Source organism: Poecilia formosa, unplaced genomic scaffold (genome assembly GCF_000485575.1).
Source record: "Poecilia formosa unplaced genomic scaffold, Poecilia_formosa-5.1.2 Scaffold452, whole genome shotgun sequence".
Taxonomy (NCBI): Eukaryota; Metazoa; Chordata; class Actinopteri; order Cyprinodontiformes; family Poeciliidae; genus Poecilia; species Poecilia formosa.
Genome location: NW_006800391.1, coordinates 113,145 through 122,505, shown reverse-complemented (window position 1 = coordinate 122,505; position 9,361 = coordinate 113,145). Strand labels below are relative to the sequence as shown.

The 9,361-nt window shown below is 38.5% G+C and overlaps 1 protein-coding gene across 1 annotated transcript in view; it reads right to left on the bottom strand.

The window, feature by feature from the left end:
- The window catches only part of ripor1 (RHO family interacting cell polarization regulator 1), a 65,065-nt gene extending 58,005 nt beyond the window's left edge, over positions 1–7,060 (bottom strand). Inside the window, exon 1 of the mRNA XM_016663891.1 lies at positions 6,644–7,060. The gene's annotated coding sequence lies outside the window, so the exon portion shown is untranslated. The remainder of the gene's footprint in view (positions 1–6,643) is intronic.
- Positions 7,061–9,361: the final 2,301 nt, after the last annotated feature.

Genomic DNA, 9,361 nt, shown 5'->3' with positions numbered 1-9,361 from the left:
TTTTACACTAGTGGTTTGTCCCAACCAAAAAGCCACTTTGCTGCTGGCTTGTTTGCTACCGGCTTCTGAATTGAATTCTCCCCCGAGCCGGTTCCTGGTAAGTTTTTCAATATTACTTTGATCTTAAATGTGTTTATTGAAAAATAAGGGCATTGTTTTGTGCCCATAGTAATCCTGGTTATTTTGGGGCAAAACGGATATTTTTAATAATTGAGGTCATATCTCCTTTTGTATTATTTTTATCCTACCCACCACTCTTGGCCTAAGTATGAAATCCTGCGAGATTTTGTGGGATTTGAATTTTTAAAATAGGGCGGGGCCTATTGTTTGGTCTGGGAGAACATGTGGTGGACTTTTTATTATGATGTGCTTAGGGACATGCTTAGATGAGCCTCTGTTCCAGGACAGCTGAGTTAGATGACTGCATGACCATCTGCAGCCATCAAGAAGTGCAGAAGGTTGTTAATCATCCACAGATTCAATCCAGGTGTGGCAGAAAGGAAACACTTAAAACATGTAAGGCAGGTGAAACACTGAACTAAACCTGCTAATGACTGATTCAGTCTGTTGATTCTTGGATTGGTAACTAAACTGAACTGGACTATTATTGCTTGTGTGGGATCTTTATCAGCATATAGACACTTTTTAAGGAATTTAATCAACTTATTTGGAAATATTTGTAGTTGATGGAAGATTGAACCAGCTATTTGATGGAAGTTTATTCTGTATAAATTATAACTAATTTTTCCAACTACAGTATAAATCACCTTTTGCTCTATTTATTTGTCTCTGGTGTGTTAAATAAACCCTGATCCTCCCTGAGTTTTATTGTTATTTTATTTTAAATATTGATTTAATATCAATATCATAAATCCTACACTATACTGCAGCTTGATGGGTAAATGTAGTTGTATACATAAATATTAAGATAAATATTAAAGAAAGATTAAGTAAGATAAATATTAATTTAACAGTGAGTGTAAATGAGGAACTATATGGTTTGTATTTGTTCTCAGACTTGTAACCAGTTCACTGTTTAATTTTTCAATGTCTTTCAGAACTTTTCAAATGTTTATCATCTTTCTAACCGGCACCTTCCTCACTTTTATTTTTGTGTTTTTCAGCCGTTGCTCTGCAGTTTGATCAAAAGCTGACTCTTGAGGACTGCAGCGAAACTGTCAAGAAGTGGCTTCATTACGCACCAGAACGAGAGGAAGACATCGCAAGGAATCAAAGTGACGCCAACCAGAGTCAAACTGGGGTTACCACAACTTGTACAGTTTCCCTACTTCATACAGTACAAAGCTTAACCTCATGGACTCTGTTCTTCTGTGGACAGCAGACTGTTGTTTTGACAGTCAAAAAGGAATCAAATATGTTTAATGATCTGTCACTCTTTTCTTAAATAAAATTTTATATCAAACCCATGTTGTTATTTTTAACCTTTTGTACACAGTTTACCCATGATCTGCCAATAATATAGTATGTTTAACACCAGTGAAGAAACTTTTAATGGCATGTTATGATGTAGACCTATCAGACCTAAAAATGTACATAAATCCTTAGCTTTCATTCAATATAAAATCAACCCAAATCTGCATGTAGATCCACATTCAGATGATGGTTGAATCAACGTTGATTCCTAACTGATTCAATGTAGAATCAACACAAATATGTATGTAAGTTGACATACAGATGATGGTTGAATCAACATTGATATAATGTCAGTGATGGTGTTCCAGGCAGCTGCTGAAGCATCTGACAGTGACTGACTTCAGCAGACTGAAGCCTTGTCCTCACATAGCCGGATCTTTTTAAAACAATGTAGCGAAGACATTAATTTCTATAAACTAAACTCATCCACACAGACTGAATTACATTACTCAACATTGTTTTAAACATGTCACACCCATAGAGGGCAGTGTAGGGCAAAGCTAAAACATATGTCAGCCAATCACAAGCCTTCAAACAACCACACCTGAAGCTGACAAGCTGATTTCACACTTGAAGCTGGCTGGTCATATCACCTGGTTGCCATGGCAAGCTGTCTATACTAAGTTTGGAAGAAGTGGGTAGGTCAGGGCTCAAAAAAAAAATTACAGAGATCACATCAAAGCTGCAGTATGCAACACATGTAAAAAAAAATAAAATAAAATAAAAAAACTACACACATTATTATTATTATTATTATCATTATTTTTTTAATGTAAATTTGTTAAAACTATCATAGCTATTTCATGACAGTATTGCATGAGACAGACAATATGTGAAAAGAATCAAACTTCTCTGCCTTCTCCCTATGGACCTGCTGTCATCTGTGCAAATACACAGGTCATTCAGAAACAACCAATCAGAGCCAGGAGAAGGGCCTTAGTGCTGTCAGTCAAACTTGTGTATGCAATTCAGACCCTCCCCCTTTCTCCCTGCTACTCTGCAGCTGGTTCCCCACCGCAAATCCTGCCAGGACAGAGAATAAACAGTTTTCCTGTACCGGCAAGTTGTTTCTCCACCTTTAGCACATTCAGCAGCGTGTACATGAGATTGACCCTCCACCTGGCCCTGATTGGTTGTTTTTGGTCTGGAGCAGAGCTTTTTCAGACAGCACTAGATCAGAGAGGAGGTGGAAGAGGTAAATCTTTTCACATATTATTTGTCTCAAGTTATGGACAACATGGAGATATTTGTTCAGACAGTCTGAACAAATATAGCTTAACACAAGTTACATACTGCAGCTTTAAAACACAAATGGTGGGTTTCTTGTAGCTCATTACACAATCACATGACATCTGCACCTGCCATCCGGACACTACTATTGGACTCATGACATCTTGGAGTAATGAGCAACGGCGTTATTTAGGGAGAACTGTCTGCCTTTGTCCACCAGAATAACATGAGTTTGAGCTTAGATAAAGTAGGTTCCATACTGCAGAGCCACATGTAGGAATCCCAGCAGCAAAGAACAATGACTTACTCCAACTTTTCAAAAGTCTGAATAAACTGGCATGTAAAGTATTTCAAACATGTGTTGAGGTCATTTTTTTCTGTTGCAATATGTTGACATTTCAGAAAGCTTTTCCAGATTGTCAGGCAGTGTTGACTGACACTTTGAGTCACTGAAAAGTTACGAAACACTTGCAAATTTAAAAAGGTGCTTTAGGCCAATGGGCTTTGTGCTATTGTGAGGTACAAATTAATCGCTTCAAAAAATTTAATTAGTTAAGATATTCTGTTTGTGCATCTCTATATATTGTTGTGTTAGATCCAGGGCTACAGTCATGAGTCCTACAATCCAACCATTTCTAAATAAATTAAACCCTATCATGGAAACCAAATAGTTATATTTCACTTACAAGAAAGACTACTACAATCTAAATGTTTTCATAAATCAAAATACTAAAATAATATGACGATCTTTTTTTGTTTCCTCAAGGATAAACAAAACGTGCAATATATCACCGAAGCAAACAATCTGAAACATAAACAGAAACTCAGACATCTGCCTCATTAAAAGAAAGGCAAACAATTTTCTACATTTTCTTAGTTATTTCCATCTTTCTTAATCCTAAAACAGGGTTTGTCTGTCCTCAGCAATAGAAGACTGAGACAAATGACTCTTTCTTCAAAATCACTTGTTTTGTTTAGTCAAAGTAAGTCAATAGGAGGGTCCAATCTGGTTTTGAATAAAGTTGCTGGATGTTTGTGGTCTTGTTTACGATAAAATTAAAATGAAAGCAGAAACATGAGTATTTAATGACAAACATGTTGTAGCTGATATTTTCTATAAACTGTCTTTCTGCATCAACAGTGTGTACTGACTGTCCATATTTCCACCATGCAGAGGACCTACTGTCCACACTTTGCAAACCTAATTTTAGCCGGAGGTCATTCCTTGTTGATCATGACTGAAAGATCAACATCCTGAATACATTTGATTGAAATGAACTTCCTAAGATGACTGCATCCAGCCTTAGAGAGGATGAGGAGCTCTGTCATCCAAAGGGGTTTAGAGTTGAGTTGCTGCTCTTCTGCACTGAAATCAAGATTATCATCTGGTCAGGACTGCTTTGCTTCCCTTTTAGGAATTGACAATATTTTAGACAACATGGCATTGTTGCCATATTGTTGTTGAATATCCATCCATCCATCCATCTTCTTCCACTTATCCGGGGCCGGGTTGTGGGGGCAGCAACCTAAGGCCCCATTTACACAACAACAATTTCGGGTGAAAACTGAAGAGTTTCATTGTGTTTGTACGAAACACAACAAAACATTTGCCATTTCATGCAAAAATGGCAAATGTTTTCTCTGACAACGGCACAGTTTGAAAACGGGTTCCAGAGTGCAATGTTTCTAAAACGTACTGGTCTCCGATGTCTTGTAAATAGAATAAATGGATCTTTTCTGTCAGAGAATCCCCAGCTCATGCATAGTATGACACAAAACTGCTTCCGACAATCCACAGAAGAAAAAGAAACTACTGACAATGCTGGTGTTACTGCAATTCGTGTCTCCTCATCAGATATGGTTCCCTCAGTGTCTCTTCACCGCTCTGTACAGCCCAGGTGGCAAAATACACGTGTACTTGTTCAGCGATCATAACAGGTTCAGCCTCTTATCTAGAGAACTACGGACACCGCGAAAGCTCAAACATCGTGTTTCAGCTAAGTTATCCCACTTTTTTTCAACTGCGCCCTAATCAGACACACACAGTGCATGTTTTTCCCCAATATCTGGTGGAACGGTACCTGATGGGGAAACGCAAGCGCTTTCAAGTAGATCTTTTTTTTTTTTAACACATACACACTTAGATTCAAAGAATCTAGCACCAACTAGTGGCGTGGCAAGAGCATTACACCTTTTCGATGTGTACCGTGTGTAAACAAAGATTGTAATTAGAATGTCTTCATGTAAATGTGTGAACAGAAACTAAACAAAACTTCCATTTTCGTTGGATCATTGTCGTGTAAACGGGGCCTAAGAAGGTAGGCCCAGACTTCCCTCTCCCCAGACATTTGTTGCAGCTCCTCCGGGGGAATCCCAAGGCATTCCCAGGCCAGCCAAGGAACATAGTCCCTCCAGCATGTCCTGGGTCTTCCCCGGGGTCTCCTTCCGGTGGGATGTGCATGGAACACCTCACCAGGTGCTCCAGGAGGCATCTTAACCAGATGCCCAAGCCACCTCAACTGGCTCCTCTTGACATGAAGGAGCAACGGCTCTACTCTGAGTCCCTTCCAGCTGACTGAGCTTCTCACCATATCTCTAAGGGAAAGCCCAGACATCCGGTTTCCTCCATAGGGTGGACAACTCTGCACCTCTCTTCACCCGAGTGTCCAAGACATGTGGCTGCAGATCCGATGAAACAACAACAAAGCCGATCATTGAACTGTGGCCCAGGGTGTCCTGGTGCCAAGTGCACATGTGGACACCCTTGTTAAATATTATAACAGCAATTATGATTAACCCATATTTTGCTCACTCCTCACTCTTTCAATTATCATGATGTCCCCACCACTGTCCCTGACCCATAGAGTCTATAATAAGGATTGGTTTAAATGACAGAGAAAGTCCAGTTAACTTGAAAAATATGTTCCCCTGCTAGGACCCCTGCAGTTTGCTTACCAGGCAAACAGGTTGGTGGATAATTCAGTCAATTTGCAGTGTGTGCAGTTACTTCATTTGAATGTATTTTACATAAATGGCATTACTCTACATGTATCAAGTATTTCTTTTTACTCACTAGTGTGTCGCCACTGTCAGTTCTGTATCAACTCCGTCAGATGGATTTTATGTTGTTTTTTGTTTTAAATAATATTTCTTTTGTTTTTTGAGAAGCATTTGTTTGTAAAACTGAGAAGAACGATCACTAATAGGTTCATTAAAAATAATTTTATATTTATTTTTTTCAGATGGTGTTGACAAAGTTCTGGGTCAGGTCCATTAAAAATGTAATTTTAAAAAAAATGTTACAGCTGGGAACCTGCACCTTAGCATCTTTACATTTCCAAAACATTAATTGTCATATCTGAATACATAAGCTTGAGGAATAATTACATTATTTCTTGGGAAAATTTTAACCCATCTTGTCTCTTATCTCAAGAATCGCAGAGCCATATTCATACAGCCAGCTGGATCTGGAATGACTAGAATACCAGTGTGAGTAAACTGGTGTGTCACCATTCTGTAAATGTTCCAGTAATGACAACATTTCTGATTTAAAACTTGTGACACTCCATAAATCATAAAAGGTTATTATGCTGCCAGACTAATAATAGCTGTGGTATGACTATTCATGTGTGACATTAAGGGACATCTCAAGAGTTTGATTACTATAAACAATTGGATATATATTTAAATAAATAAACATCATTATATGTATAAATAAGAATATTTAAGTTAAACAGAATTTCAAACTGAAGCACAGTGCTGTAAAACACCAGCTGTTCCCTTGGTTTAAACACCCACATGATGGGCTGAGCTGTCCCTGCAGGACTGCACATGTTGGGCTCCCAGTTCGGGACAACAGGTGGAGCCGCTCCGTCCAGAAACAGACAGAACAGCAGATCCGGTCCGTCAGACCTGACAGAGAGCTGGAGCAGGCAGCTTTCATATAAACACTGCCATGACAATGAAAGGTGGAACATACATGTCTGCAGCGATGACCTGCTGTCTCCTCCTGTCCTGTCCCCGCTGTCCCGGATCTGTCCCCGCTGTCCCGGATCTGTCCCCGCTGTACCGGATCTGTCCCCGCTGTCCCGGATCTGTCCTCGATCTGTCCTGATGCTTCAGATCGCTCCTCTTCTGTCTGCCGCTTTACAAGTTCCACTGACTAAATACTCGCTTCCACGCAATTACCGCTGAATTTAAAACAAAGTAAAGAGCACGCCCATCATATCAACTTCCTTTAGGCTCTTTCAAAATAAAACAGCTTCAAGGGTTGTCGGGTGCTCAGTTATTCAATGGTACATGAGGTGACCGTCACTGCCCTGTAAAGCCAACATTAATCAGCTTCACCTAAAAACATCCGAACAAAAGCTGGTCAGTTAGTTTGATCATTGAAATTCATAAGTGGAATGGAAAAAAGTTAAGTTGATTTAAAGTGGTCACTTAATTAAAAATAAATAAATAAATAAATAAATAAATAATACATTTTATTAAAAGCATCCTTGTAAACTTGTTATGAAAAACTATTTTTTTAATCTAGTTGAATTATTAAAGTATGAAATCCTGAACTAAATAAACACCACTTTCTCCAGCTTCTCTTCTCTGTCTCTACCAGTTTTGCATCTTCTACTAATGCCTGAAATGTCTGACTATTCCTTGTTGCAAGTTAGCTGAAGCTCTGTCAGATTATTGATGGAAAGCATCTCTGAACAATAGCTTTCAAGTCTTGCCATAACAGTTCAGTTGGGTTTAGACTTTGACTACGCCATTCTAGCACATGAATATTGTTTGATGTAAAACATTCCACTGTAGTGTATGTTTATGGTTGTTGTCCTGCTGGAAGGTAGACCTCCTCCTCCACCTCAGGCTCAGTCTTTGAGAGCCTCAAATAGTTTGCCTTCCCCAGAATCATCCTGTTTTTATCTCCATCCACCGTCCAATAATCTTCATTAAGCATGTCTGTCTCTGTTGAAGGGACGCATCCCCACAGCATAATGCTGCCACCATAACCCTTTGAATGCTTTGATGTTGTAGTATCTGAAAACAGGTTATATGTTTATGTCTTTGTAACACACCAAAGCTGAGGCTTTCGTGCCTTGAGTGATGTAGTGTCTGGACACACAAAGGACTTTTTGGAATGATGAGGAAACAGGTCACAGGACAAAAGACACTGATTTCAAAAAACAAGTTTATCAATGTATCCAGTCCTCCTGAAGGGACAAGAAGGACTGCAGAGGCACAGGGAGACAATATGGCCAAGAACCTAAATGAGATGTCAATGTAGAACATGTATGTGATGATATGCTTATGTTGGAATGGAAAACATGTGATCACCTTTATTATATTTATTGACTTTGTCTCAAAATTTTGACTAATATAAATCTTTAATTTTTGGGCTTGTTTAATCTGTATTATGTATTTATTGCTTAATAAATGTATGTACTTATTTAAGTCAGCTGTTTTACAGAGTTGTCCTTTATGCATCCCACAGAGGCATATTATAAAAACCCAAAAAAATATACAAGAATATCATCTTACCAGCTCCTGCTGTGTCCCCTAGATGACTGGTGGGAAATTGTAAGCAGGACTTTTGTTAACAATGTGAGACTGAAGGATTCATACAGAAAACAGCATTTTCATGTTATTTCTGACACAGACGTCAAATCATGAGGAGAACTAGTTCTTCTAAATGGGCCACAGGCACCCATCTTCTGGATGGGCTGTACTGAAATATATGTTGTTGTGCTTTGGTACAATAACAACGATAACGCATTCATTCATTCTTACATGACTTTTCCATTTTATTATCTTCTTGTATAATCCCTACTTTTATACGTTCAAAGTTACATTAGAATCATTTTAGAACCTAAAACCTGATAAAAACCAGATAATTAAACCCAACATTAATGATATCCCTGACAGATTCATGTTTAAAGAAAACTCTTAGTTTTAATAAGATGTTTCTTGTAACAGGAAGCAGGGGTGTGGTATAGGGTGGGGAAAGTTATGACAATTCTAAGGGCCCTTGGCAACAGGGGGCCCTCCACAAAAAAAAAAAAAAAAAAAAAAAAAACAGGGCCATTACAATTACTGTTACTGTGTTTTTTAAAATTGTTTTTAGCAGAAAAATTGAATGTTACCCCTCCCAGACCAAAAAGCACACATCTATATTTGCACTGAAGACCTGCATGAAATGGTTCGTTCCTGCTTGGTGCACTTGACTGTGAAGTTTTCAGTAGCAGTCAGTACAAGACAAGAACGACTGTGGCAGTTACTATGCTGCCTAGAAAAATAATGAAGTCAAGTTTTCAAAAAAAAAAAGAAGAAAAAAAAATAGATAAGAGCAAAAGACAAGAGTGTGAATTTGTAACCCAGTTTTTCTCCAAAAGAGGTGAGTAGACTATGTGAGATTATCGACCATTCAGTATAGATAGCTTAGCTACAGACTAGTGTTTCCCAATGTAGCATTTAATGAATTAAGGAAAAGAAATCCCAAGATATTCATATATTGAACTTGTCCCTGTACCTTTTACCACACTTGACAACAGGCGAGTCAGTCAGCAGCAGCTCTAACCACCATACCAGCATAAACCCAGACAGCACACGACGTTATATCAACGTTAAATTATAGTTAGAATTGTTGATTTTTGGTTGAAGTCCACAAATGACGGTGGATCAACCATCAAACAACCATCCAATC